Here is a 25893-nt window from a genome sequence, read left to right on the forward strand (position 1 = left end):
AGCCCCGTCCCAGTACACTCACAGAGGTAGCCACGGTCACCACTTTCCCGTGCAGCCTTCTGGACTTGTTTTATTCATATACAATGTGAGTGAGTGAGTGTGTGTGTGTGTGTGTGTGTGTCCACACACCCCTGTTTTACAGCCAGTGACAGGGCGGGCATATGGCACAGGTGGTTCTGCTCCCTAACCAGCTAGCAGTGTTTCTTGGAGATTGTCACAAACCAGCTGGCTTTTTTATGTCAATAGTAGCTACCCTTGAGCATCTACTAGGTGCTCGATGTGTGGCATATTTTAAACCTTTTTTATTTTAAATTACAATATGAACACAGAAACGTACATAAAATATAAACCCCCCGTTTGATGAATAATCATAAAATGAATATCCAGGTCAAGAAATGGAATCATCAGGACCCAGATGCCCTCATTTTGCCCCCTAGCTGATCACAATCCCCTTTCTCGTTAAAAAAAGTTGTTTTTCTTTATTGGAACAGTCTTGAGGGTTTTACCACCTAGCTGTATTTCCTCAAGCATCATGGTTTAGTGCCTGGTTTTTTACTTGATGTAAATGGAATCAGAGATTACATATTCTTCTGTGTCTGGCTTCTATTATTAAAACTGTTTTAAAGTTTTACCCTTACTCTTCTGTGTATCTCTAATTCACTCACTTTCACTTCTATGTGGTGTTGCAATATATCATATTTCACGTTGTATGTTGACTTTGGCTTTTAAGAACCATGCTGCTAACCTTGGCCAAGTGGCTCAGTTGGTTGGACACCAAAGGTTGTGGGTTCCATTCCAGGGCACGTACGGGAGGCAACAGAAGGATGTTCTCACTTGGGTCTCTTTCTCTCTCGCTCTCTTTCTCTCTCTTCTTTCCTCTTTTCTAAAATCGATAAACATATCCTAGGGGGAGGATTAAAAAGGAGAAGGACCATGCTGCTGTGAACATGCTTCCACATTACTCTTGGTGCACACATTTATGAATTTCCCTAGGGTGTATGACCAGGCTTAGAAGCTATGGATCAAAAGGCTCACCTTTTAATAGATCATGATAAATCGCTTTCCATCATGGTTGTCACCAGAAGTCTGAGAGTCAGGTGTTCACATCATTGTCAATATTTGATATAAACTTTTTATTTGACAGTCTAGGGTATGTGTACTGGCATCTTACTGTGCCTTTAGTTTTAATTTCCCTGATCACAGATGAACATGTGTGTACCTTTTCATATTTTTACTAATCATTTCAATTTCTTCTTTTCTGAAAGTGCCCATTTCACTATTGAGTTATTTGTTTTGTAATTAATCATTTATATTCAAGATGCTAGTAATTTTTCCAGTCCTTATATGTGTTGCAAGTGTCTTCCCACTCTGTGTCATGTGTTTTTATTTCCTTACTGTTGTTTTTTCCAAACCCTTCAATTTTGAAAGCAGTACAGACTTGCAGAAAGTCGCAAAAGTAGTAGAATCCTGTGTACCCTTCACTCATCTTCCTCCAGTGGTGGTATCTTATATAAGTGGAAAAACTAGGAAATTGACATTGGTACATTACTTTTAACTAGACTACACACCTTATTCAGTTTCACTATGTTTTGCCTGCATTTGCATGTATGTGTTTGTGTAGAGTTCTCTACAGTTTTATCTGATATATAAATGATGTAACCACCAAAATCAATTTATAGAATCAATACTGTTTTTTGATGAATAGGTATTTTGACAAACAGAAAATTTGTCAATTTTTTCTTTAAGGTTGTGCTTTTTATATCTTGTTTAAGAAGTCTTTCCAGGGGCATAAATGGTGACAGTAGGAGACTTGACTTGGGATGGTAAACGGACCATACAGTATTACAGAATTGTACACCTGAAACCTGTGGAAATTTATTAACCAATGTCACCCTAATAAATTCAATAGAAAAAGGAAAAAAACCTTTCCTTATCCTGAGATCATGAAGATAATCTCCTGCCCTGACTGGTGTGGCTCAGTGGGTTGGGCATTATCCTGCAAATCGAAAGGCTGCCGGGCTGATTCCCAGTCTAGGGCACGTGCCTGGGTTGTGGGCCAGGTCCCCAGTTGGGGCCATGCGAGAGGCAACCTATCAATGTTTCTTTTCTCTTTCTCCCTCCCTTCCCCTCTCTCTAAAAAATAAGTAAATAAAATCATTTTTAAAGGAAGATATTCTTCTTAATTATCTACTAAAAACTTAGTAGACAAGTTTTACTTGTCTGTTTTAGACCTCAATATTTCACCTGGATTTGGTTTTGTATATATGTGAGCTGTATATAGTGTGAGTCAATTTTTTCCAAGTGGATACCCCATTGTCCCAACACCATTTCTCATGTTAGTATATTTGTTAGCATCTCTCTTAATTGCTATGGCTATACAATGTGAATATCCAGTAGAACAAGTCGTACCACATTGCTTCTTCATTGGTGTGTTTGGCTCTTCTTGGCATTTTGTATCTTATTATTAATTTTAGAATTAGCTTGTCAAGTTAGCAAATCAACCTGTTGTATAGTAAGTAAAAAAGTAGGTTACTCAACAGTATGATAGCACTATACCATATATTTTTAAGTAGGCTTTAAAAAGTCTCAAATTTCTCCTTATTTATGTATTCTAGGATTTTTAAAACTTTGCATGAATTTAGCACTTCAAAATTTGCTATCAGAAGTAAACAATTTCTATTTTGAAATGACAAATTATGATACATCATTATTATATATAGCCATTCAAATGGTTGATATCTTATTCAAAGAGTGAATTGTATGTTTTTTTGTCTACATTTTCTTGTTTTTTTAATTTAATTCTTATTCAAGTACAGTTTTCTGTTTTATATTCCCTGCCCTCCCCCCCAGTGCTCCCCCCTCCCTCCCATTTTCACCCCCCACCTTAATTATTGTCCATGTGTCCTTTATACTTATTTATGTGAGTCCCTCCCCTTTTCCCCTATGATTCTTACATTTTCTTGTTATTAAAAAAAAAACTCTTTATCAGAAAATTACCAAGTTTGAAAAACTTTAAGAAGTGCAAACTAAAATTAATACAAGAAAACAAAAAAGTTGTCAGCAAAAAATATGCAAGATGTGATTTTGTTAAAGGTACTTCATACCTGATAATTAGTTGTGGGTTAAATCCAGATACAAGTAGATGCACCAAAGTCTATGGTGACAGCTACTCTCCGTCATCTCGGTACTGGCAGAGGAATAAGGTTTGTAGTAGATTTCATCAGGCTGAAGTGTGAGTTGCACGATTTATGACCTTGTTCTATAGGAATCACGTTCCTCATTTTTGGTATTCTCAGGTTTTAGGCTTGTATCTGTCATCCTCAACTTAGCCAATGAGTTAAGATTCATTGGCAAATGTTCCAAAACTGAATGACTGCATGAATACATTGCCCTGGCTTTGGAAGTGTCCCCAAGCAAGTGAGAGGCCCTAAATCATAAGCTCCATCAGCTTTATAGTAAATTGACCTCTGAATACTAACCACTAGTTCTGAGCCTGCCAGCTGGGGCCAGAACAGTACAGCCAAGGGCCCAGAAGACTATAGCTGAGTCTTGTCCTTTACTTTTCCATTGGATTATTCCAAATTACAGAAAGGATTTTATTAGGGAATACTAATTTTTTTGCTGCCTGTGTATAAGACAGCTTCAATGCATGTCTTCTTGAATTTTTTTGTTTACATATTCTCAGAGCTTTAGAAAAATTTTCCCATTAAAAAATAACAGATAGTTAATTCACATGCATTTTTTGTTACTCAAAATGTAATGAGTCAAACTTAATGTTCATTGATAAAGGATGTCAAGTGCTCTGCTCATTGTGGCTCAGTTGCTCGATTTTTGTCCTGCAAAGTGAAAGGTTGCTGGTTCTGTCCCTGGTTAGGGCAGTGCTTGGGCTGTGAGCCTGATCCCTGGTGGGGCATATGCAAGAGGCAGTCAACTGATGTTTCTCTCCCTCTCTTCTTCCCTTTCCCTCTCTCTAAAAATAAATAAAAATAAATAAAAAAGACGCTAAGTAAACAATGTAGATTATACTATGGAAATATTGCGCAAAGCCTCAAAACAACAAGGTAGGTTATTATGTATTGATTTGAAGAGATACCCAAGATTTATTATTATTATTTTTTAAAGATTTATTTGTTTTATTTTTAGACAAAGGGGAAGGGAGGGAGGAGGAAGGAGAAAAACATCCGTGTTTGGTTGCCTCTTGTGTGCCCCCTACTTGGGACCTAGCCCACAACCCAGGCCTGTGCCCTGACCAGTAATTGAACCAGTGACCCTTTGGTTCACAGACTGGCACTCAGTCCACTGAGCCACACCAGCCAGGGCAGGATTTATTATTAAATGAAAAAAAAGCAGGTTATAGAACACAGAACAGTAAGTACCGTATAATCCCATTTGTGTTAAACACACCCTCCACCCCCTCAAATCTAGACAGATACCTATTATATTGACAAGAGTGGCTCCCTCTTGGTGGAATTAAAGGAATTTGAGACTTATTTATATACATTTTTAAGATGAAAAATGAATACCTGTATTACCTGTTTGATTGAAAATAAATTTTAGAAAAGAAATGTCGTGAATGAAAAATGGCTGAGTTCGAGTGTGAACTGTGTCATAGTAGAGCAGCTTACATTTGTGTTTTGCTTTATGGTAAACAAAGCTTTGCCCTGTATTTCTTGACTTTATCCTTATAACAACTAGATGGGATGGTGAAGGTTGGCGGCATCTCTGTTGCATAGTTGGAAATACAGTCTCTGAATTTATTCATAGTAAAATTGTGAATTATCTACCACATGGGTTTCTACTCATGTTATTGCTGCATTTATTTAACACCTAGTTTATAATTTAATTGACTCTTTCAGATGAGACCCTAAGATTAAACTTTCCACAGGCTGTGGTTTTCCACGGCCAAGTGTGTACTACCACTTCAAAGCAAGTTATTTGCCGAGCCATGTGCCAAGCAAATCTACTTCATAGGTGAAGTCCTTGTTTCTTCCTTTTCATCTTACTCTCGGTCTTCCTAATGTTTTCTTCTGGATGTGGCCCTGTTTTTCCTTCTGATGTTGTTTTCTCTCATTTAACTATTATTATTTCCTGGTGCATGCACTTGCCCTTTCCATCGGAGACCAGACTTCAGCTCCCCGGCGGAGCTGAAACGCAGGAGATGTCTCACCAGAGAGAGGAGAGTGGAGCCGAGCAGACCATCCAGGAGCTGAGCCGTCTGGTCAGAGACAGGCCTGGCCCCAGGGCTCTCTCATAGCCATGCTGCTTTCACAGCTGTGCTGTATCAAAATTGAGCTGTTTTGCACTGACTCTTCACCATCCCCAAAAGAGAACTGTCATTATTTTCTAAGTGTCGATGAGTAATAACTTAAAATGTTACTTTTCCCCCAGGGGTAGATACTTCTTAATTAGGCTCTCTTGAGGAACAGCCTCCAAAGTCCAATGAGGGGGTTAGACTAGATGCTCTTTGAGACTCAGCTCAGATATCCATGTTGCAATGTATCTATCTCTAATTATGACATTTTGGGGCCTATCACAGGCTTGAGAATAAAATAATTTGGCTTAGAAATACTTGTCAAAGGCTCCTCAAATCATTTGGTATAGCTCCGGCTTTCTTGGCTACTTCTTTTTTTTTAAATATTTTATTTATTTATCTTTAGAGGGGAAGGAAAGGAGAGAGGAAGAGAAACTTCAATGTATGGTTGCTTCTTCTGCATCCCCTGCTGGGAACTGGCCCCTGCCGGGAACTGGCCTGCAACCCAGGCATGTGCCCTGACTGGGAATCGAACCTCGATCGTCTGGTTCGCAGGCCCGCGCTCAATCCACTGAGCTATGCCAGCCAGGGCTCTTGGCTACTTCTAAGACACTTCCTCACTGCTCTCCGAGTCCATGGTGGGGTAGTTTGTGGGGACCATGGAGCTGGGAGTCTGAGGAACTGAGCTCTAATCATGATTCAGTATGAATTTCGTGCCCATATAAAGGTATGTCAGAAAAAGCTGAGTGGTGTGGAAAGAAAAGGGCTTTGTCCAGGGTTCACTGTTTATTCACCCCATTCATTTATTTTTTTTAAAAAAGGTGTTTACATTGAGCTGTGAGTGGCTTTAGGGGCCTTTTTTGGAGTCAGCAACATGGCAAAAGACATGAAGACCAAAATCAAGAGCTACACGCCTGCCCCTTTTGATAGCCACTTCCCAACCAGAACCAGATAGGGAACTGTTGGCAGAACTACCTGGACTTCCACCGCTGTGAGAAGGCAATGGCTGTTAAAGGGGGTGATGTTTCCATGTGCAAATTGTACCGGTGTGTGTACAAGTCCCATTGCCCCATATCCTGGGTGTCAGCCTGGGATGACCACCCTGCAGGAGGCACGTTTCCTGGGAAGATCTGAACTGGCTGCACCCCACCTGTCTTCTGACTTCCATCCTTCTCCCAGAGAGGTGACGGGGGACCTGGGTACATCCCACCCTAGGATCCTGAATCATGGCTTAACTAACAATAAATACTTGTTGGAAAAGTGAAAAATTTTGTATTTATTTTTATTTTTTAAAGGTTTTATTTATTTATTTTTAGAGAGAGGGGCAGGAAGGGAGAGAGGGAAAGAAATGTCAATGTGTGGTTGCCTCTTGTGTGCCCACTACTGGGGTCATGCCCTGCAACCCATACATGTGCCCTGACTGGGAATTGAACCAGCAACCCTTTGGTTTGTAGGCTGGCACTCAATCCATTGAGCCACACCAACCAGAGTAGATTTTATTTATTTTTAGAGAGAGGGGAAGGGAGGAAGAAAGAGAGGGAGAGAAACATCAATGTGGGAGAGAAGGCCTAGCCTGCAACCCAGGCACATGCCCTGAGTGGGAATTGAACCAGCACCCTCTTATTTTGCCAGAAGATGGCCAACCCGCTAAGCCACACCAGTCAGGACTCACTCCATTCATTTAAAAAACAAACAAATATACAGCATAGAAAATATAGTCATAATATTATACAAATGTATGGAATTATCAGGGGGAACACTTTGTGAAGTATATGTTTGTCTAACCACTATGTCGTACACTCGAAACTAATACAAAATAATATTGATTGTAAGTTGTAATTGAAAAAATGAAATAGTAATGATTTAAAAAGGCAAAACACACCCCCAAACCAACCCGAATCCAATCAAACAAATGGGTATTACATCCTAGTTACTATGCCAGGTTCCAGCAAGACAGTGGTGAATAAGATGAAATTCTCTATCTTCAATGAGTACTATTTATTGATTTTGAGCATCTTTTCACCTCTTGAATTCTCTTTCCCCTATGTAAAAGGTGCTAAGAATACGCACTCATATTCCACAAGAATTACAATTAAGTTGTAGTATTCTGGTCCATTGTTCTGATGTCGGGTTGTATTCCTTGGGTGTGCGGGTAGAGAAAAAGATCGAAAACTGCTGATCTAGTCCAAATTCTTCATTTGTAAACGACAGAGTAGGACTGAGAACAATTATAGTTGACCATCCCAGTGCCCTTTTTACTTACCATTCACAGTGTAGTTTCTTCTGGACCCTCAGGAAGTTTTTGCAACTTTTGGGATCCTTTCTTTGGCCCTCTCTGGCCTGTGTGCTCCAGCTCAGCAAAGCACTGTGCCGAGAACAAGCTATGAATGTGTTCATTCACATATTCATTTTTTTAAGTCCTCGCTCAAGGATATATTTATTGATTTGTTTTTAAAGAGAGTGGGAGACAGAGAAACATTGTTGTGAGAAACTTTGATTGGTTGCCTCTTCTGTGCACCTTGACTGCAGATCAAGCCAAGGTATGTGCCCTGACCAGGTGATCAAACTCGCAACCTTTCCGTGCACTGGCGGCCACTCCAACCAACTGAGCCACCTGGCCGTGGCTGTGCATTCATTTTGCTTTGGCTGGGTTCTTTCTTCACAATCCTCTATCACCGTTTGCCTTCTTGAAATCCAACCATGCAATGTCACTCTTTTCTAAGGTCATGGCCCCTCCACCTGCTGAAGACTTTCCCTGGAATCTCGGAGCACTTTGAATCTTAGTTTACTATTACTATCCTTAATCTGTGTGAGCTTTCCTTTCACCCTAGAGTGAGAACTGTGTCCTGTTGCTTTTTTCCATTCCCCTGGTGCTTTCTGCAATGCTTTATAACAACTGGTAAGTAAATAATCTTTGATCAAACTGAATTCTTTAACAATTTTAATGTGTGGATTGATTGATTGGAGAGAAAGAGAGACAAACATTGATTTGTTTTTCCACTTATTTATGCATTCATTGTTGTTTTTCGTATGTACCTTGACCAGGGATGGAACCCACAACTTCGATGTGCCAGAGTGATGCTCTAACCAACTGAGCTACCCCAGGCCAGAATTGAATTTTTGAATCAGACCAATGATAATATGATAGCAATAATACCTGACCAGCTCACCATAGAATGTTATTGTGGTAATAAAATGAGGCAATAAACATGAAGCAAATTTTGACAGTTTTTCACAGTAATACAATCAAGGAGCATGACTAAATAGAAAGTAGCCTGGGAGCTGATTCACATTTGAAATAGAAAAGTCAATGTTACTTTCTTTTTTGCCTGGAGACTCTGAGAGTTGGAAGATACAATCGTTTTCATTTTTTTTTTTTGAAAGGCTGTCATGTGGTAAACATTCCGTATTTCTGTAGCCCCCAAAGAGGAGTAGATGTCAATTCAGCAGGTGGCAGAACGGTCTAACACTTAGAGCTGTCCAACAGTGGAGCCGGCTGCCTTACTGAAGATAGTGAGTTCCCTAAAATTTGAACAACTCGAAATAGAAGTTGGACGACCCTCTGCCTGGAATGTGCAACAGGGAATTCCTGCCTGGGGGAGAATTGGACTAATGACCTTTAAGGTGTATTCCAACTCTAAGGTTTCTACGGCTGTTCAGCTGAGTACTTTTTGTAAACAGGTGTTTTTAAAATTATCAGTCAACTTAAAAGCTGTATGGTCAAGTTCACAATAAGTAAAATTTGATAAAATGAGGAGTGGGAAATCAGGTTTAAAGGTCCAGCTACCACCAAAGGAGGAGGGCGGAGAGAAGGGGTGGGGGGGGGCGGGTGGAGGAGGAGATGGGAGGGAAAGGAGAGGCAAAATTTTGCATTTGGAATGATGCGTCCAGGGCGAGTGACAGTTGTTATCGAAAACGTAAGCGCTCTGAGTTGTTTCACTTTACACAAACACTTGTGCATTTTTCAATGTTCGGCCGGGCCGTGGGGTTCAGTATGCAGTACAGTAAGCAGAAGTGAGAGTCTGTTTGGTGAAGAACAATTTCCCGGAAGGGGATTCGCGGTACTGCGGTCATCCAGGACCGCTCCGGCGCGGAGCCCACTTGGCCCGCTGGAGCGGAAGGGCCCCCGCTGGCCGCCTGCCCGAACTACCAGTCCCAGTGGTCCCCGCGGCGCCGTGCACGCGCGATGTCGTGGCGGCAGCGCCACCTCAGGACGCAGAGAAGCCAGCTAGCGACTGGCTGCGACGGCGGCAGCGGCGGCGGCGGCGGCGCTGGTGGCAGTTCGCGGCGAGGGCGACTGCTCCGAGGCCGAGTGACGATCGGGCGGGGACCTTGGTTCCTTCTCCTGCTTGATCCTCTTGGTGAGTGTCCGTCCCCATTAACCCACGCCGGGAGCACAGCTTCCTGTCTGGCGACGGAGCTGCTCCGGCCTTGGGCCGCTGCCTGAGCCTGACGGCCGGGCCGTGGGGTTCAGCTGACCCCGGGGCCCTTCCCTCCAGTGACTGGGGAAGTGGGGGTGGGCAGAAACTCGGTGAGACCGAAGGGAGAAGTGTTGCGGGGCGCTGGCGCCAGGCGGCCTGGGGCGGGCGAGAGGGAGGGTCGCGTGGGGGATGGGATGCGAGGCGAAGCAGGTGGGAAACCGAGCATGGGAGGCGAGAATGAAGTGGAATGTCTTCTGAGTGCGGCCGGTGAAGGTGTATCGCCTCGGGGACTCTGGACAAGCGGGACTCACCAGCCTGGCGGGCAGCCCACCTACCATAAACTGTACTTGGTGGCTCTCCCTGGCTGTTGGAGGTATGGGAGTGAGGGACTGTCGGTTGCTTTCATCTCCTTTCCCTCAATCTCACCTTCTATTGACTGGCAAAATTTAAATGGGTGCTGGCTAGGCAAACCGTGGAAATGAACAGGGCTCTGTGCATAAATCTGCGTAAAAATAGGGAGGCATGGTGATTTGTTCAGGTTAAGAGGTAGGTCAAAGAAGATTTCAGTGTTTTTATTTTAAAGTTGGTGACAGAAATTAGTTTGAGCAAGGCTTTGAACTAGAAAGGGTTTTTTACCCGAGATTCAGTGGTTGGTGAATAGAACCGGGTGGGGGGAGGGGATAGCTGTAATTTATTATTTTCCTCAGTTATGAATGTAGCCGACAAAACACAGTAGAATTAGCAATGCCTGTGACTTTGTCACCGATAAAAACTACAGATATTATTGTGTCATTTTTACAGTTGTTGCAGATAGCTTAGAATATCATTTATGCTTTTAATTTCTTCAAATTTATGATATTGTTAGACCCAGTGTCAAACCTTGTTATTTAATGTAATGGTCAACCTGCACATATATTACTATATCAGCGTTTTTAAAAATTGTTTTGCTAACAGTTCAGTGTAATTGGTTTCCTTTATAATCTCATGTATTTAATTATGTATTTAAAAGCAATCTGAGAAGGGTTCCATAGGCTCCACCAGACTGCCAAAGACATTCATGGTAAAAAAATATTTAAGAACTCCTGAAGTAGAAGTAAGTGTTTCAGGATCTGTAGGTCTGCCTGGAAGAGTAGTTGAATTATTGGATGAGAAAGAAGACAAGCAGATAAGATGATAAATGTAGATGAAAGAGGGGATTTTGTAATCAGGGGAGTAAAAGAGAAGTGTTGGCTGAAATCAGAGTAAGAGTTTTGGGAGATAGAATAGACCACAGGTGTTTCATTCAGGGTCCTGGGCAAGCAGCAAAACGATCTGAGGAAGAAAGAGTAGTGAATACACTGGCTTTAAAATGTTAGTGTTATTGTACCTCCTAGTTCCAGGGGATGAAGCCCTCCAAGCCACTGCGGGAGCTGATGATAGGAAGTTTTAGTGGGTGCTGGTTTTCTTTAAATCATGTGGATAGTGTGCCTTTTAAAGAATTGTCTTCCCTTAAGTGAAAACCTCAGGATCTCTCTTCAAATATGTTTTTCCTATTGCTCTTACCTTCTTTTCATATGCGATAGAAAGTAAATGTGCAGATTATAGAGTCAGAGAGTTGATAAGGTTTTTCTCTTTTTTTGGAGATTTCATTACAAATTTTTAAAAATATTTTATTTATTTATTTTTAGAGAGAGAGGGGAAGGGAGCGAGAAAGAGAGGGAGAGAAACGTAGGTTTGAGAGAGAGACATCCTTCCATTGCTTTTAGTACTGAACCAGGTACTGAACCTGCAACACAGGCATGCGCTCTGACCGGGAATTGAACCGGCAACCTTTTGCTTTATGAGAGGACACCCAACCAACTGAGCCACACTGGTCTGTACCCATTTAAAATTTTTGCAGTTCACCTTCATTTTTGCATCAGACTTCTCACTGACAAATGACTCAACTTTTTTTTTAGAGTAAGTGTGGCTTGAAATTTGCACCTGTTTGTAAAGTACCTGTCAGCATCTGGTATGAGATTCCCACCCCCTCTAAAATAATATTAATAATGGAAAACCACTGCTGCACACTTTTTCTGGAAAAAATAAAGGCAGGATATGGAAGGGTGAGGAAGAGTATTTTATGAAACAGGTGTTGATGCCAAAATCGTAGTTTATATTGTACTGAACACACCATTTCACAAATCACTGCCTTGGAGAGGTTTTGCCTGGTACTTTGCTGTGTCCTTTGTCATTGTTTGTCCCCTGCCCCTATATTTTATTTATAGCATCTGTCATATACTTTGTATATTTATTTAGTATTTTATTTTATATATATTTTAAGATTTTATTTATTTTTAGAGAGAGAGGAAGCGGGGGGCGGGGAGAAAGGTAGAGAAACAACAGTGTGTGGTTGCCTCTTCTGTGACCCCCACTGGGAACTTGGTCGACAACCCAGGCATGTGCCCTGACTGGGAAGCAAACCAGTGATCTTTGATTCCCAGGCTGGTGCTCAATCCACTGAGCCACACCAGCCATGGCTATTTAGTATTTTAATTTTTGTCTCCCTATTAAAATGTTAGCTCTGTGGGAATGGGAACTTTGTCTTCAAAGGAATAGTGGCTGGCACTTAATAATTCTTAATAATTAGTAAATACTTGCTGATTGAATCTGAACTTTTTAAAATATATTTTTTATTTTAGTTTTTAATTTTTAAGTCTTACATTTTTTAAAGACAGGAAATTATTTTCCAAACCCCTTTTGGTGCTTTTGTGGGCATTCAGTTTCATATAGGACTAGTTATTCTTAGTGTATGCTGCCAGTTAGGTTTATTATTCTTAAGTTTTCTATAAGGATGTAAAGGAAGGGTGTGGGTGAAGTTCTTATTTTGTTGAGGCTCTTTGTGTGATCCTAGGTTGGTATAAGTGACTGAATTTTTCACATCAGATAGATAAAAATTTCTGATGTCTGATAGTATCAAATATTAGTGAAGATGTGGTTGGAAATGGTAATTTAGAAACTGCTGGAGTTTACATTGGTACAGCTGCCTTGAGAGACAATATTTGCAGTGCTTAGAAAAGTTGAAAATGGGCACACATCTCCTGTAATTTCACAATTTTTGGAGGGCAGTAAGAATAATGGGAGTGATGATAGAGGGGATGATATCTGTAGTTTTTATTTAAAGATGACAAGCAACTATGACAGTATTTGTTAACAGTCACTTCTGGGAGGCGGAACACAAGTGGTAAATCATTCTTTGTATCTTTCTGTTGATTATTGTTTTGGAATCCATAACTTTTAAATGTTTCCCAGCTCTTTGAAAAAGTATAAGCCTATAGAGGAGTTACAGGAGTAGCATAATAAACACACATACATTCTTCACCTAGATTCAAGAATTGTTAACATTTGCTGTGTTTGGTTTCACAAACAGTGGACATATTTTGCTGAACTTTGCCAATAGGTATAGATAGGTACCATCAGCACACCTTTCCTGCAAATACTTAAGGACGTATTTCGAAGAACAAAGACTTTCTTCTACATATCTACAATTCAACTGTCACCCTCAAGAAATTTAACATAGATGCAATATTATTTAATATGTAGTATATATCCAAGTTTCCCCAGTTGTCCCAGTATCGCTCTTAGTTTTTCAGTGTTTATTTTTGACCCAAGATGCAATTAAGGTTCACATATTTAGTTGTTTGCTTGTATCTGAAATCGTTTTACACCTATTTTTTTGGTCTCTCATGGTGGTGAGCATCTAGACCAGGTTTTATAAGATGCCCCTTGATTTGGATTTGTCTGAATGTTTCTTGATGATCAGATTCAAGTTGAACATTTTTGGCTGTGCAGGTGATTTTAGGTTTCTTTCTGTGTATCACGTAGAGGCATGAGATGTCAGTTTCATTATTGATGAAAATTTAATGGTTATTGTAAAGGCACCCCTTTTTCTTTTGTGATTAATAAGTAATTATGGAGTGATAATTTTAAAACTTTCTCAAAGTCATGAGTTGTTAATAGACATGCCACTCTAAAAGGTCAAGAGAATTTCGATTGGGAGGTACTTCTAATGATGAGAGTGGGAGATCAGGGAATGGATGTATATAGGAGATGCGATTTGAACTGGACCTTAAATCATACATGTAATTGGCTATAGGAGTATTGGAGAAGGGCTCCAGGTGAAGGGAACCATTGAACAAAGCCAAGGACAGTTTTGTAAATTAAATTGGAGATCATTTCCTCTCTCCTTCACTTTTCTCCTCATTCTCTCTTTCTCTCCTTCTACAGGGAGATTGCTCACAGTGAATCTGAATCAGTATACTGGAGAAGAACCGGAGAGCAAACAAATTGAGTTTTGAATTCCTTCTCTGTCACATAATAGCTGAATGAATAGGTGGTGAGTTATGTGACTTTTCCAAACCTGGTTTCTCTTCTGTGAAATGAAAGTGATAAATACCTACCACATAGGATTAAATTTAATAATAATCATGTATGAAAAGCACCAGCAGCGAGCGTGTCTTTCACTCAGTAATTGCTAGTTACCTTTTGGTGTTCCAGCTCTCAAACTGCTTTCGCTCTTTTCCGCCTTGGTACCACATCCCTGACCTTAAAACAGGCTCTACTCCTCTGGTGCCTTCTTGGCCACTGTCACGATGCCGTCACTCCCCACTTCACCCAGTTGGCCCCGCTGTGAGTTTGTCAGCCGCTCTCCAGTGATGGCACATAGTACCTACCACCTTAGGAGGCGGTGCGGCCTGATATTATCATTCTGGAAGTTGTAACAATATGTTACAATAAGTTACAACAATATGTAACTTCTTTTTTGGCTCAGCTCACATTATAACATTTGCCACGCTTTGGATGTGATGAGCTTCAGTTTAAATTAGTTTTATTTCAAAAGTTACCCCTCATATTTATATGAAATTGAAGAGGGAAAGTGGATATATCCTAATGGTAAGCCAGTACTTGGAAAGACCAGTACTTGAAAACAATTTTCTGAAATAGTTAATTAATTCTTTTCCCTTTCAAGTTTTCTGTGTTTTTTCCCACCACACGTATTTTCTTTATTTTTAAAAAAAGATTTATTTATGTTTAGAGAGAGGGAGGGAAAAAGAGGGAGGGAGAAAGAGAGGGAGAGAAGCATCAATGTATGATTGCCTCTCGCAGGCCCCCTACTGGGGACCTGGCCCCAAAACCCAGGCATGTGCCCTGACTGGGAATCAAACCAGCTCCCTTTGGTTTGCAGGTCAGCACTCAGTCCACTGAGCCACACCAGCTAGAGCTGTTTTCTTCCCTGGAGTTAATTTTTTTCTTAGGCAAGAGGGATTTCAGCATTGTTTTCATATTTGAAGTGCCTAAACTTGTATTTGCATAGAATTATTTGAGGCTTTCACTCTTTAAGTAATCCTGATCAAGATGTTTTCATTTGTAAAACCAATAATTTCTGTATGATAAATGCATGTTAGAGGAAGCTTTAGGTACTTGATTTCTGTTTTTTAAAATTATAGACAATTAAAGTTTCCTTCTTTGTGCATACCTGCATTTTCTGAATTTTTCAGAATGTCTTACTATGTATTATGACTTTGTAAAAACATTTTTTTAGAAAGGCAGGTTTTTATTGTTCCTAAGCTGAAACCGCCTCTTGAACTTGCAATGCAGTGGTCAAAAGAAGAGGTGAATATCTTGATACTTGAGGTTCTTTTATTTAATATACATGAATGAGTAGTTGAGCAAATGTTTAAAACAGGCTTTTCCAGGGGTCTTCATAGTGTCTCTGTTTTTTCTTCTAAGTTTGAATATGAAACTTCAATGTATATACCTTTTTTATGAGCCACTTTTTAAATTTGAGGCTTTAAGCACACTGTTGTAAGCGTAAAAACAGGCAAGATGTCTGCTCATTAATCTAAGATGACTGGCCCGAAGGTGCTTGCTTGGTCTTGCTCCCATGTAACGCCGGTACACCCACGCTGCAGACTGGTGGAAAGCATGTTGTCAAACACGTTCAGTTCTTTTTTTTTTTTTTTTTTTACTAATTTGTTTTCAATATATTTTGTATGAGTGTTTGAAAGGATTAAATCATGGTTTTCCTGTTGGAAATTTTCAAATACAAAAAGTTAGTCAAGGAATATTAGCCTTTTTCCTGTATTCTCAGGATCGGAATCAATTTTTCTTCCCAGGCCATCTTAATTTTTAGTTTAAAGCATCATTTCTTTTTTTAAAGTTGATTTTAGGAAGAGAGAGAGAGAGGGAGAAAGAGAGAGAAACATCAGTTTGTTTTTTCACCCGTTTATGCATTCATTGGTTGATTCTTGTATGTTCCCTGGCTGGGGTCAAATCCTTAACCTGGATGTGTTGGGATGATGCTCTAACCAACTGAGCTGCCTGGCCAGGGCCTGCAATCTTAATTTTTTTCAAATACATGTAGTTTTGAAGTTTTTAGGACTTAAGCTAAATTAATTTATTTTCGACCCACTTGGAACTGTAACTGTCTGCTTTCACTTTCTAAGACAGGACTGTGACCCATCTCTTAATTTTACTTCCATTATTTATAAATCCTGACTACTTTACAAAAATACATTAGGTCTAAAAGTCATAGCACTTAAGGCAGAATTGCAGAGTGTTTATAAATACAGATTTCTTTACCAGAAAAACTTAAGAAAGAATAGATGGATTCTTTTTGAAAAATTATCTCATTTTTATTACCTCCTTTAGAAGCCAAGGAATCTTTGATTCCTTTCAAACAAAATGCCTTTTAATGTGTAACTGTTCAAGATTGTGATGGGTCAACTTGGATTCTGATGGAAAGTGACTTACTAAGCTTCTTTATTCTATCATTTCAAAACATCATCATAATAGTAATGATAATAATAGCTAACATTTATTGAGTTAATTTTTGTTTTTTAGGCATTACGTAACCCATTTAAAATTACCAAATCCATAATTCTTTGGAGACATCTTAGTGATTTATTTCTTTTGGAAAAAAATATTTTAACTAACTAGGAAATTGTGTGTGTGTGGTCCAGGAAGTTCCTTTTAGGTTAACACAGCCAATGGTAGTAATCTCATTTGAAATTGGATAATTGATATTTATAATTTTATGAACCACCAGTCTGATAAATGTGAATAGTGGACCTGACAGCCTGCTGTTCACATTGCTTCTCTTAATTTTTCGGGTGGACTTCTGGGTTTTGAAACAGGCTTTACCAGTAATACAGCTCAGCAGAAATGTCGCTGAAGCTTCCTCAAAGCATGTGGGTGGTGAATTCTTCCTCTCAAAAGTTTGCAGAGGGTTCCAAGGGTTTTTGGTTTTTCTTTAGTTATTTGGTTTATCTTGATCTCCAGATTTATATATGTCTGAATGAGTTGTCATTAGAGATTACTGAATAGGAAATTAGATTGGTGCTATTTAATTATAGACTAATAGAGTTAATGGATATTTATCTAATTGGGAAAGTTCTTGATCCCCATTTCTGGATTTGGTGGATATTTTGTATTCATTTATTGCCTCTGGGAAATAAAGGGATATGATTTTAATGCCTTTGTAATTATGCTCATTGGTGTGTAGCTTGCTGTTGTTGAAGTATGTCTAGAAATTAAGGACTGTGTTCTTTTCATTGGATGAAAATTTCATGTTAAATATGTTGTTATTCACAGAATTTGTCTGGTCCTGAGTGTTTAAGTAAATTGCACTAGCAGATCTTTCAGTGGGGAAGAACTCGGGGCCAAGGGTTTTTTTCTCTTTTTTTTAAATTACTAATGTAATCAATATTCTTTGTTTAAAAAACAACTAAAATAATGCAAAAATGAAGACTTTTCTTCCTCGCATATGTATATACATACTATATGCTTTGGGTTTTTTTTTCTCCTAAAATTATACTTAATGCTTGTGCTGGCTAAGTGCTTTACATGTATTAACCCATTAAACCCTCCCAACCCTATGAACATACCCTATGAAGTAAGTTCTGTTTTCTGTCCATTGGCAGATGAAGAAAGTGAGGCATAGAGAGGTAACTAGCCACAGGTTGCACACTGAGTTCCAGCAACACTGAGATTTGGGCCCAGATAGCCTTGCTCCAGGGTTTGAGTTTCAGCCCCTGTGACGCCTCTGGGACCTTACCGTGCATACCGTGCTGCGGTTTGCGTTTTTCTCTCAATGATACATGCTGGACATCTTTCCGTGTACGTCTAATACCTTCTTCTTAATAATTATCTGCATGTAGTATTCCAGAATAGGGGCATACCATAACCTACGTTTGTGTCTTTTTTAAAAAAAATATTTTATTTATTTATTTTTAGAGCAAGGGGAAGGGAAGGAGAAAGAATGGGAGAGAAACATCAATGTGTGGTTGCCTCTCATCTGTCCCCTACTGGGGACCTGGCCCGCAACCCAGGCATGTGCCCTGACTGGGAATCGAACCAGCGACCCTTTGCTTCACAGGCCCGTGCTCAATCCACTGAGCTACACTAGCCAGGGCTACGTTCGTGTCTTTTAAACTCAGTCTTCTTTAATATTGCCAATCCCAGTGGTAATGATTTCAAGGAATATATTTTCCAATAAAATAAGTTTATTTATAAGTATTTTTATATCTCTTAATACACAGATAAAACATTGATGGGAACTTGTGGTTTTTATGTGGTTGCATACAAATCAAGGAATATTTTTAAAAGTCAAGATTTGTGAACTGGAATAGTATTTGCTAAGTAATGCATATTAACTGTCCAGATGTTTGATATTCTCTCAGTTGAGCTGTATAGTTTAGTGTGGCTTAACCCATAGCCATTTGTTACGCATGGCTTTACTATTTCTGTGGTTAACCTGTCTTCTTGAGCTCTGGAAAATTAGTCATGTATTGGTGGTTAAATCAATACCTGTTCGGGTTTTACTTACTTACTGTTGTCACGGTCTGGGATTTTGGCGTCATAACAAGAAGTCTGTGCTGCTGATTGGGATTTTGGGTATGCTGGTTTTATATTACTTGCATCTTCAAAGTAGTCAGCATTTCAACTTCCTGTACTTGTGCCAGGAACAGTCGTTACTAAGTCCATTTTTTCTTCTACAATATTTTACTCTTGTTTCAAATATACCAACTAAAAATATTAAAGTATCACTTGCTACCATTTTATCCACAATGATATGCATTTCTCAGTTGTGAGGAAAATTTTTTTGTTCATTAATAATTATTGCAAACATGTTCATTGGAGAGTTAGTAAATATCTTCAACTTAAATTTAGTTATTGTTCCTAAATTATTTTGGAAGTGAATGAGCAGCAGCTTGGTTGATTACTAACTGGAGCATTGCTCTTTATCATTCAGTAAATAATTTATAAATTCAAACATTTATTTAGCACTTGCTAACTGCTAGTCCTCCCGCTAACTGATAGGGATACCAAGAGGACTATGTCCCCACTTCAGGGAGCTTGGCGGTTTATTGAGATAACTTTTTGTTGCAAACAGTGTAAAATGCTGTGATAGAGATGAACCCAAATGAGAAAAAATCTGAGTTGAGAGAGTGGCCAGTAATGGCTCCTCAGTTTGAAGTTGGCCCAGAAGCCTAAGTGGGATTTAACTGGCCGGTGAAAGGAGTGATGGGAATAGAGTACGTATAGGAATCTGGTCTGTGAAAACCACTCGAAGTTGCCATGAGAATGTAGGCCCCTCAAGAGCAGACCTTATCTGTCTTATTCATCAGTGCTTAGCACATAGTAGGTGTTTAATAAACATTGGTTGAAGGAACTGTGTTAAATAAAGCTTACTGTGCTTGTCTGTTCATATTTTTTTGGAAAGGAATTAACTCAGCCCTGGCTAGTGTGACTCAGTGGATTGAGTGCTGGCCTGTGAACCAAAGGGTATATCTGGTTTGATTCCCAGTCAGGGCGTATGCCTGGGTTGTGGGCCATGTAGATCTCCAGTAGGGCGTATGCAAAAAGCAACTGCACATTGATGTTATCTCCCTCTCTTTCTCCCTCCCCCTCTAAAAATAAAAAATAAAAAGAAATTAACTTATTTTTAATATCCGACCCTTTTAAATCATATGGCTTAGTAGGACATTACAAAATGAGTAAGCAACTAACTGTTCCTGCATTGAAGGAAATTAGTCTTACAAGGGAACACGAATGCAGACAAACTCTTGTAATTCAGCATGATTATTTATGTTTATAAAAGATACTTGCAAGGGCCACCATCTCTTAAATGGGTTGGCTAGATCACAGAAAAATGATGGGTAACATAAATTTTCAAGCTAAACGTGTTTGATAAAATACAGGAGCTGGCATTGTAGTGGGTCGTTTACTGGTAAAAACGGCAGTCATGTCCTTTTTTGCCCTATCGCATTAATAGGGATATTACATAAATACTCTGAGGAAACTGCCTGTATGATGAACGAAAGAAGTCACTGACAAGGTAAAAGTTCTGTCTTGAGTAGCATCATGATTTTCAGATCCACATACTACTTGTACTTTTATTTATTGAATGCCTTCTTTTAAGGACACACTCTAAAAATATTTTGAAAGAAGCTCGATGTTACTACTAGAACAAAAGGCTAACATTTCTTACTCTAAGTAGAAAGCAACTTAAATATAGTATAAACAAAACAATGTTATAAAACCTCACTGGCTGCTGTTCATGGAAGGTGCTTTAATTAGAAGGACAGACTAGAAGGTGTTAGGAAAATGTTAAAGACAGATTGGAGCTTTGCTTAGATTTTCTCCATGATGTAAACAGAAGGACTGAAAGAGATTCAGTGGAGTGGCTTTGCCTCTTAGTGATTCGGTGGTATTTAGTGTCATAGGGGAGAATAATGATGTCCTACATGGTACAGTCATTTACACTTCAGAGTCATCCCACATGAACAGTATGGTTCAGTAGTAAGGTTGACGAGGAAATTATCCCAGTTTTGAAGGTGATGATATGGAAACTTAGGTAAGGGAAGCACGTGGCTGGTAGGTGTGAAAACTCAGTCTCAGCCGCTTCAGACTGCAGCTTTGGCGGCATCTTGGTGGATTTATTTAAGTAGTCACTATATAAAGCAAGAAAGTTACTCTTATGAAGTTACTCTTTGACTTTAGATTAATAAAGAGATGATAGTTTGTTTATTTGAAGTCTAGCTATTACTTAGAGTTTAGAACTATAAGATACATATCATTAGTAGGGATGCCTTTAGAAATTTTCAACAAAGAAAACATGAAACATGATTTTCATTCCATAAAACATTTGAAGCAGGTTTGTCCTACATTAGAGTCCTCTTGGGTCACCGAAGTTTGTATTGGATAGGCCAAAAAGATTGTTTTTTTCCATAGAATAAAAGACACATTTTTCCGTTTTACCAATAACTTTATTGATTGGGATATTTTGAATATGTTGGCTCTATCTTGCATGATATAACGTTGATTGTTCTCAATTACTGTCTCTATCGAACCACTATCAACTTCAGTTGGTCTACCTTACGGGAGCATCGTCCAGTAAGACATTTCCAGCATACAACTTCGCAAACCACTTTTGACACATTCGATCAGTCACAGCACCTTCTCCATATACAGCACAAACCTTTTTTTGTATTTCAGTTGTGTTTTTACCTTTCTTAAAATAATAAAGCAGCTCTGTATAGTGTGGTTAAGTAGATTGAGTGCTGGCCTGCGACAAAAGGGCAGTTGGTTCGATTCCCAGTCAGGGCACAGGCCTGGGTTGCAGGCCAGTTCCCAGTAGGGGGCGCATGAGAAGCAACCACACACTGATGTTTCTCTCCCTATCTTTCTTCTTCCCTTCCCCTCTCTAAAAGTAAATAAAATCTTTTAAAAAACATTTAAAAAGAAATAATAAAGCATAATATGCCAGCAATGTTGTTTATTTTCTTCCATCTTCAATATTAAAATTGTACACTAGACTTCACCAACTTTGATAACTTTTTTAAAAAATGCACATTGATATGATATCTTTCACAATACAGTCTAACAAAATTGTTTCAAATGAAGTTAAAGACGACTAAGTGCTACCAGAGCCATGATACAGAAAGTAACCAAATGAACTTTTTGGTCAACCCAGCAATATGTGTACGTATGCTTCTTGGAACTTTTCATGTGTTTTCTAATTCACACATTTCACCTTATCAAGCTATGCTTCTTTTCTGTGCTCTGTGTTATAGGAGGCATGTTTGCTTATCAGGAGTTGGCAACCCTTTTCTGTCAAGGGCCAGATAGTAAATATTTTAGGGTTGTGGGCCATATGGACTCTGGCACCTGTTCAACTCTGCCAGTGTAGCATGAAAGCAACTAGAGATAATATATAAACAAATTGGACTCTCTTCCAGTACCACTTTATGTATACACACAGTCAGCCAACTGAATTTGGCCCACACACCTTAGTTTGCATTGTGGAAATGATTTAGAAACCCAGTGAACTTCACTCCTTCAACTAAAATCTTCCCACTGATATCTTCATAACATGAATTGAAAAGCTTAAAATCTGATGTAACTTTTGCAGAAACGTGATAAGCAGAACTCAATTTAATATTACAGATTTTCAAAGTCTAATTTTTGACCACTCCAAAAAGAAATGGTCTAACTTGGAAAATGCTTTCAGATTTCAGGAAACAAATTCTTGTTGTGATTGACATGAACAGAAATACACATCAGGCTAGATTAAGACTGGGTGGTCCAGGGTAGGTCCTGATGGAGCTGGCTGTAAAGGTTGATGGAAGGAAGGGGAGAGGATCTGCTTCCCAAATACATGCAGAATTTTGTGGGGTTTCCATTTTTGACTCCTGCGATTGGAAGCCTGGAGAATTAATAAAGGGAGGGTCTTCATTGAGCACATAGGCTCCCTTTTGACTTCCGCAGATGAGTTTGTACATTCTGGCCCTACAGGAAAGTCCATGGCTTTTAAAAGGGACTTTGAGCCCTGGCTGGTGTAGCTCAGTAGATTGAGTGCACTCCATCTGCAGACCAGAGGTTCGCTGGTTCGATTCCCAGTCAGGGCGCATGCCTGGGTTTGGGGCTGAGTCCCCAGTGGGGCCACATAGGAGGTAGCCACACATGGATGTTTCTCTCCCTCGCTTTCTCCCTCCTTTCCCCTCTCTCTAAAAGTAAATAAATAATTTTTTTTAAATATTTAAAAAATAAAATAAATAAATAAAAAATAAAAGGGACTTTGAGGGATTGGGAAGGTTTACGAGGTCTATTCAGAAGGTATCCAGCCATGTAATATGAGAAATAGAGATGTTTATTGAAGAAGATACAAGAAACATTGTATGTAGGACCATGATGCCGCAGTCCGATTCAAAGTAGGCACCTTGGGATCTCACACAGTTCTCCAGTCGCCATCAGCTGCTATGTCGTATTTTCCTAAATCTCATTGAGGGTCTGAAATCTCTTCCCCTTCAAAGGTGATTTTAGTTTTGGGAAAAGCCAGAAGTCACAGGGTGCCAAATCTGGGCTGTAGAGGGGCTCAGTCACCGGGGTTATTTGGTATTTTGCCAAAAACCTCTGCCCCAGATGTGATGCATGAGCGGGCATGTTGTGACAAAGCTGTCAATCACCAGTTGCCCAGAGCTGTGGCCTTCTGAATTATCCAAGTAGTTTCAGTGGAGAATGTTCAAGCTTAACACAAAATTTGATGCAGGTTCATTCATTGCTCTACTTGCTCAGTCATTTTCAATGCCATGGCCAACACAGTACATATATCCACTCAATAGTGTCTGCCGCCCTCACTAACTCGTACAGTGAAGTCATCATTGTTCATGCATGCACTTTCCAGTCCATTCTCCTTGGCTGCCAGGTTACATCAATGTCACACAAACCATTCTCTTTGTTTTAACAATGTCTTGACTTTTTCAGGATGGACCTCATGTATCAAATTGGTACTTTGGAAATACTAACCTATCAGTGTAGGATAGATTGAAGAGAGAGACACATTAGGAATTTTTTTCCATTGTCTGGATTCCCAGGACTAAGTTTGGGTTTTGCAGAGGAATTAGAAAGAATGAGAGAGAGAGAGAGAGAGAGAGAGAGAGAGAGAAGGATTTGGAGCAGAGTATTGCTGAGGGGAAGGAGGAGCCTTGTTTTGAGACTCAGAGTGTGTTTGTGCCATGACAGAACATGCCAGGAAGGTCAGGGGCAATTGCTGCACGAGACAGGAGGCATGAGCGGGCATGTTGCACCATAGGGTGCAAATGGTTAGGTTGGCTTGTGGAGATTTGCATCTTGGGTGATCAGATTGTATCTTGATATTAAGATGATTAGCAGGTGGGGGAAATAAAGAATTTAAACTTGGCCAAGAGGTGCATGCTGGGGGCACCTGTATTTTAAGTGACATTTGAGTATAAACTCAAATGAAGTAGTCGTCACTATAGAAGCCACGTAAAATTCTGTAAAAACCAATAGATAAAAGGAGCTTTCAGGAGTCGGTTATTAACAGAACTGGAAATTAAAGTAGATGTTACTGACAAAATGTTTAGGTTAATTGGTTGAGAGCAAGGGTTGCTTTGGAGTCAGAACAGAGTCAGTTTGATTTTGATGTGGCTGCTTACTAGGTGTGCAGACGGACACTTTTCTCAGCTGTCACTGAGCACAGTTGCCATAGAAGTAATGAAGACATGGTGAGGGAAAAAACAGCAGGGCCTGTCCTAGTAAAGTCCTAAATAAATGTTGGTCTGATATTATTGCTAGTTTCATATTGTTACTTTTCAGGCAGTGAATTTATTTGCCAGTGTTTGTTCTTTCCTGTTGTCTCCAATATAGTAAAAATCTCCCCACGTTTGGTTATGTATGCCTACATTTATTTAAGCTAGTCCTGGTGGCTGACCTCTTTGCACCTTAGAAGAGAAAACTTGACTAACTTTACCTTTTAAAATTCTCAAACCCTTTTCTGCAACTGTTGTTTTTAAGTGGTGACCAGTTAAAAGTGATATTTTATGTGTGTGGTATTACTTGTTTTCAGTGTGTGAGCCAGTCGACTTGGTGCTACCTGAATTAACATGGTGAGCTTCTCCTGCCTGCCATCAGCAATGCCAGGATGCAAAGCTGAGTGAGTTCTTTCCCTCAGTGTTTACCATCTAATGGGAGAGACAGAGATACAATATTATACTCTGGCATGTGCTCCATGTTTTATACAGTAATATTCAGAGTATGAATTTAATTCAGATAAACTGGGGCAAAAATATAGGTCAAAGTTAATAATTCATACTTAATCTCTTCCATTTTACCCAGTGGTTTAATGACACTTTCCTGCATGTGGCAATGAGAGGATTATACATTTATACAATGATTTTTTTTTTAAGTATTGTTTTTTGCCTGGCTGGTGGTAGCTCAGTGCATTGAGCATGGGCTGCAAACCAAAGGGTCAACCGGTTCAATTCCCAGTCAGGGCTTATGCCTGGTGTTGCAGGCTAGGTCCCTGGTGGGAGCCATGTGAGAGGCAGCCACACACTGATGTCTCTCTCCCTGTCTTTCTCCCTCCCTTCCCCTCTCTCTAAAAGTAAAAATAGCCCTGGCTGGTGTAGCTCAGTGGATTTGAGCATGGGCCTGCGAACCAGAGGATCGAGGTTTGATTCCCAGTCAGGGCACATGCCTGGGTTGCAGGCCAGTTCCCGGCAGGGGACACACGACACATTGTGTGTCCTCGGCAGAGGCAACCATACATTGATATTTCTCTTCCTCTCTCCTTCCCTTCCCCTCTAAAGATAAATAAATAAAATATTTAAAAAATAAATAAAAGTAAAAATAAATAAAATTTTTACAAAAAAAGTATTGTTTTGGGCTCTCGTTGGGTAGCTAACTTGGTTAGAGTGTTGTTGTCCTGAGTGCTGTTCCCAAGGTTGTGGGTTCAGTCCCCAGTCAGGGCCAATTAATGAATGTGTTAATAAGCAGAACAACAAAAAATCGAAGTTTCTCTCTCCATCACTCTCTCCCCCCCTTCCTCTCTCTAAAATCAATAAATTAAAAAAAATAAGTATTGTTTTGGAGGGTAATCCAATACCCTGTTATTTGACAACATTTGACTAGCTTACTATAGAAAGGAAATGAATAAAGCTTATAATTCTCACACTAGATTAAAGAAAAAGTTCTTCACTAGTTTGTCTAGTGTTCTAGGCTTATTTAAAATGTCTCTACAAAAATGTATTTGAAGACATTTGGGACTATTGAAGGGTTTGGAAGGTGAGTTCTTGTTTAGATTAGGTGGAGCTTTCAAGTGTTAATTTTTTTAACTGAAGCTACATTTTGGAGGTTTTAATTTCTAAATTTCATAAATTGGTTCCCATTTTGCTGTGACGT

The 25893-nt window shown here is 39.6% G+C and overlaps 1 protein-coding gene and 1 pseudogene across 7 annotated transcripts in view; both read left to right on the plus strand.

Moving 5' to 3' along the window:
- The first annotated feature begins 5792 nt into the window (after positions 1-5792).
- LOC118980201 (cytochrome c oxidase subunit 6B1-like) lies at positions 5793-6385 on the plus strand (annotated as a pseudogene).
- A 3068-nt stretch (positions 6386-9453) lies between these two features.
- The window catches only part of GAPVD1 (GTPase activating protein and VPS9 domains 1), a 60624-nt gene continuing 44184 nt past the window's right edge, over positions 9454-25893 (plus strand). For 3 of the 7 annotated variants that reach the window (XM_037037020.1, XM_037037024.1, XM_037037023.1), the window contains exons 1-2: positions 9461-9610; positions 13917-14026. The gene's annotated coding sequence lies outside the window, so the exon portion shown is untranslated. Of the gene's footprint in view, positions 9611-9885; positions 10046-13916; positions 14027-25893 lie in introns of those variants that run through there. The other 4 variants (XM_037037026.1, XM_037037025.1, XM_037037021.1 and 1 more) reach the window with 4 other exon arrangements.

Source organism: Sturnira hondurensis, unplaced genomic scaffold (assembly GCF_014824575.4).
Source record: "Sturnira hondurensis isolate 20B ecotype Veracruz unplaced genomic scaffold, ASM1482457v3 Scaffold0022908, whole genome shotgun sequence".
NCBI lineage: Eukaryota > Metazoa > Chordata > Mammalia > Chiroptera > Phyllostomidae > Sturnira > Sturnira hondurensis.